Below are 5,581 nucleotides of genomic sequence, written 5' to 3' on the forward strand. Positions count from 1 at the left end.
CAAGACCTAGAAGACGTGTTGTATCTGACGACGAAGCTGAAATCTCACCTCGTCTTTCTCTTTCCGAGCCTGTTGATACCCCTGTTATTATTCCTGATGATGACGTCACTCCACATGATACTCTTGAGTCAATTGATCAACTTTTTATCAGTGGTTTTGATAGTGGAAATTTAGGGCATGTTTTACATGAACTTCCCTTATCTTCCTTTTCTACTCCCACGTCTATAATTCTTTCCTTACCCGCTTCAACTGTCTCTGTTCCTCCCTCTAATGTTTTTACTCCTTCCATCGCTCCTCCTTTGACAATTCCCCCACCTATCGTTCACCATACGGAGGTGGGTTCCTCAAGTAAAAGTACTGCTATGAGGAGCGTAACTATTGAAGTTCCTGCTGATAGCAGTCTCTTAAGGAAGTCAGGTCAAGCTGACGTTTGGCTCGAGCCTTTAATTGGCCCAATCGAGAAAGCAAAACTGGAGAGCCATAGCAACCTGACTTTAATGAATGACATAGTGAATGCCACTTTGAAGGTATTTTCCTTCTTTCTCTTCTTTACTTTGTGAAAATTTCTATTTTCGAGATTCTTATTTCCCTTTCCTTTTTCTTAGGCCAATCATATCGACACTGAGCTGATGAACAGAATCTCCCTCTTGGAGAAGGTAGCACGTGATTCAGAGAAGGTTGCACGTGATTCTCAGTTGGAAGCAATCAATTGGAAAGAACAATTTGACAGTGCTCAAATTGACATGGAGGATTTACAAGAGAGCAAGAGTACCTTAGAACAGCAGGTGCGAGCATTAACTTCAGAGCTGGCTGTTATCAAGGCTTCCTTGAACCAAGCAGGAAAAGAAAAAGAACGCCTTGAATCTTCTTTTTCAGAGCAGCTGTCTAAAGCTAGCGAAGAGAATAGGGCGTTGAAGGCTCTGCTAAATCAAAAAGAAGTTTATGCTGGAGAGCTCGTGCAAAACTTAACTCAAGTACAAGAAGAGCTTTGAGTCTTTGCTGATAAGGTACGTGCTTTAGAGAGCTCTCATGTTTCTCTTCAAGCTTCTTATAACTCTGCCTTGGCCGAAAGTGAAGAGCTTAAGAATGAGGTGGCTGCTTGGGAAAAGGATTATGAGATCCTTGAAGAAAAATTTGATGTGGAGGTAAGTTGGGCTTTTCTGAATTCACGCCGTGATACCTTAATTGAAGCGGTTCAAGAAAACTTCAACCTAGAGTCATAATTAGCTAAGGTTAAAGAAACCACTGAGCAAGCTTAGCAAACACATGACTTTCCTTCTCCCGTGACTGAAGCTCCCGTGGTTGAAACTCATATGGGTATCACATCTTCTTCAAGCCCAATCGAACCTACTGCCACAAGCTAGGTTGAAACCATATCTGCTGATGCTCTTGCTCAAGTTGAGCCTATTGCTGTGAATCAAGATCAACCTTCAACCATTGGTGCTCCTGTTCAAGTTGAGCTCGTTGCTGTTGATGCATCTTCTTCAGTTCCCACATCTTCTTAGTGAAAAATTTACATTGTCTTGAATTCCTTCTTTTTTGCAGGAACCACTTTGGAAAGTTGTGTTAGAAACCCTTGGCTTCATTTGAGGGTTTAGTTCAGAAACTTGTAATCAAACCCTTAACTTCATTTGAGAGTTGGTTTTGGAACGCAAGTCCCCAAGTCTTTTATGGGACAGTTTGTATAAACAATTTCATACTTTTATGACTAAGTTCGTACTTAGTCTTAAGTATTTAAGAAGTTTTCTGTGTTATTATTGTTGTTTGCCATAGTTGATGTAACAAGAAAAGTTAAGCAAAGAGGAAATAGATTATCAGATTCCCGGTAACGGAACCAATTTGTTTAACCAAAAAATGGAATTTTAGTCAAAGCTAGAATTTAGAAGAACTCGGGTTACTGATAATCAAAGAAATGAATAAAAGGAAATAATTCTGAGTAGTAGAATAATAACCAAGAAAAACAAGTGATATCAATGTATATTTCAATAGCTTTTTTCGTGTGTCCTACAATTGATCATATATCTCCTTTTTATAGGTACCTTTGAGAATGTACGTTATGCCTAAATCATAATGAGGCTATTATGAATAATTAAAAATATTGAATGCTACGTTACACAATCATTACATTGAATATATATATTCCTTAGCGGACTCAGCATTTAATACCCATTAAATGTTGTATCTGCACGCTTTTTTTATAACCAGATTCATTCCTTCTGATGCCCGGATATAAATGATTTAAATAGGTACGGGCGCCGTGCTGCTGATCTGATATCCCGTACCTCTTCTTCCTTCTTTGCTCGTGTCTGTTTTACAACTCTTGAATCGTGCCTAATTGTGATTCTTTGACCATTTGACCAATCCACGTGTCCTGACACGTCACCATATATATAAAATACAATTTTTCCCAATACAATTCTGTTATCTTAGACACTAATATGTCATTTTATTAGGATACTAGTATATTATCTTGGTATACTATATGCTAAAAGTATTTACAGTGATACAAATATTATAAAATAGATAAAAATAAAAAAAAAAGTATAATATGTTATTTTCTAATAATTGATATAGAGAAAAGAAGAAAAAGGTGTACTATATCACTTATCCTTTTTATTACAGAAAAAAATAACATAAATAAAAAAATAAAGGAGCCAAAAGATAAATGAAATCGATTATGGAAATATAACCAAAATTTAAATGAAATTTTTAAAAGAGAACGAAAAAAGAAAAGAGAGAAAAGATAGAAAGGGAATAATAAATAAAAGGGAGAAAAAGAGGCCGAAAAGGAAGGAAAAGAAAGGAGAAAAGGAGGACGAAAAGAATGAAAAAATGAATCAAGTATAAAATAGGTACAAGAGTTAGTAAAAATTGCACGGGGCACCCTATTTGGTCGCCCCTTTTTAACCTGTAGCCGCTTTATTTTTGTGTTTGCACCCGTACCCGTTTTTTTGTTAAAAGCCTTTTAAAAAGACTATTTTGCCCTTCTTTATTAAAAGACTACTTTCTCTCCAAGTATACGCCAGTCCTCTAGTGTCTCTCGCTCTCTCTCGTCTCACTCTCCCGTTATTCGCGTTTTTTGATTTGTTCTTCTCTGAAATCAAACGGTTTTCGTCGTTGTTTTTGATTTTTCAACTGTTTGTTCCCCAATAACATTACGTATAATCACAGGTACATTGCATTAGCTTTCTGGGTTTAATTTAGTATTAATTTTTACGATTTGATTTCTGGTTTTGGTTTTGATAGTCATGTATTTATGATAAAATAGTTTCCTAGAGTTTACTTTGATAAGTGCATTAGTTTTACTTTTACGATTGTGCTTTTAGGTTTTTTGAACGTGTGTTTGTGTTTTTGATGAAAAATCTATAAATTCTTCAGTGATTTTTGGAGATGTTGGAGTTTTTAAAAATTTTGAGAGTTAAATAGATGATACTATTAAAGTGTGAAGTTTATAATACTTCAGTGATACCTTAGTTTTAGGAGCTGAAGTTTTGTTTAGTGTTTTGTGTTTTTTGTTATATTTTTTATGAACTTCAGCATTATTTTGGAGTTGAATTTGTGTTTTATTTTTTTGTAAAAACTACAGCATTTTATGCTGAAATTTTTGTGCAATATGTAATTCTAATTTATGTTTTATTTTACATAGTGCAGGAGGAAAACTTGAGCTCGTTTTCCTGAAGTTTTTAAAAATAAACTAAACAACTTCAGTATTTTGTGCTGAAGTTTTTGTGCAATATGTAATTTTAACTTAGGTTTTATTTTACATCGTGCAGGAGGAAAACTTCACCTCGTTTTCCTGACGTTCTAAAAAATGAACTAAACAACTTCAGCATCTTACGCTGAAGTTTTTGATAAAATGCTGAAGTTGTTTAGTCGTTTTTAAAAACTTCCGGAAGACGAGCTGATGTTTTCCTCCCGCACAATGTTATTTTATTATGATTTTTTAAATAATGTTCTGATGTTATTTTTTGTATCTTTTACTTTTTGTGAACAGACGGCATCTACGATGTAACGACCCAACCGGTCGTTTTGACTCTAGCGCGTTGCTCAGCAGTTTGGGGCGATGAGCAGCTTCACTTCAGTTATTATGACTTGTACGCATGGTCGGAATTGAATTCCGGGGTATTCAGAGTTGATTTGAAAAGGGATTTCTCTTCGGAAGCTTTAAGTTGAAAGAATTGACTAAGATTCGATTTTAGAGAAAACGACCTCGGATTCGAGATTTGAAGGTTCCAGTAGGTTCGTATGATGATTTCGGACTTGGTTGTATGTCCGGATCGGGTTTTGGATGACCCGAAAGCGTTTTGGCGCCTATTGTGGAAGTTAGAATTTTGGAAGAAATTTCATAAGTTTGGGTTGAAGCGCATTTCAGTGTTATCGATGTCCGTTTGGGATTTTGAGTCTGGGAGTAGCTCCGTATGGTGATTCTGGAGTTGGGAGCGCGATCGGAAGTGAATTCGGAGGTCCGTAGGTCATTTTGAAGTCATTTGGCTAATGATAGAAATTTGAAGGTTTTTGAGAAGTTTGACCGAGAGTTTGACTTTTTGATATCAGGGTCGGATTCCAATTCCGAAAGTTGGAGCATGTCCGTAATGTCGAATATGACTTGTGTGAAAAATCTGAGGTCAATCGGACGTGGTTTGACGGGTTTCGGCATCGAATGTGAAAGTTTGAAATTTCAAAGTTCATAAAGTTTGGATTGGAGTACGATTCATGATTTCGACGTTGTTTGATGTGATTTGAGGCCTCGAGCGAGTTCGTATCACGTTTTGGGACATGTTGGTATAATTGGTTAAGGTCCCGAGGGTCTCGGGTGGATTTCGGAAGGTTAACGGAATGAATTTCGGACCAAAGAGTTGCTGAAACTTTCTGCAGAAAGCTGTTTTGACAGCAACTAGTGCAATCGCGGAGCTGAATTTAGAAGCTTATATCTCGAAATCTACAAGGAATCTGAAAAATCTGCAAAACATAAAAGTTATTTCCCTTGCATTCTAGTTTCCTAAAAGTTAAACCATTAATGATTTGGGCATTTTATCAGAAAGTCATGATCGATTGAAGATGGCTGGTGGAGCAGTTTCAACAGAATTTTCTGATGCATGGAGCCGACTTTAGAAGCTCATATCTCGTAATATATAAAGAGTTACACGGTGTGAAACCTATCAAATGAAAGATCTTCGAGTCTAGTTTCTAAATCTTCAAGTTTTTTGTCATTTGGATATCTCCACAAGGAGTTTTGGGCGTTTTAATAGAAGGTGTACATTAGGGGAAAATTGTAATAGGATGTACAACCTGTACAGCGCAAGGTACAACTCGATGAAGCCGGGGCTGCTTGTTTTAAACACGAGTTTTGGCCCATTTCTTTCATTTCTTTAATTTGGCTTGGACGATTTTGGAGAGCTCAAGGAGGTATTTTCACCAAGCAACACTAGGTAAGTGATTTCTTCCTATATTTGAGTTAAATATTTGATTTTACATGGATTTAGACATGGAAAATTAGTATAAATTTGGGATTTTTGGGGAAGACCTAGAATTTGGAATTTTGGACTTTTACCTTGAATTTGAGCATGAAAATTAGAGCAAA

The sequence above is a fragment of the Nicotiana attenuata genome, unplaced genomic scaffold (assembly GCF_001879085.1).
Source record: "Nicotiana attenuata strain UT unplaced genomic scaffold, NIATTr2, whole genome shotgun sequence".
Classification (NCBI taxonomy): domain Eukaryota; kingdom Viridiplantae; phylum Streptophyta; class Magnoliopsida; order Solanales; family Solanaceae; genus Nicotiana; species Nicotiana attenuata.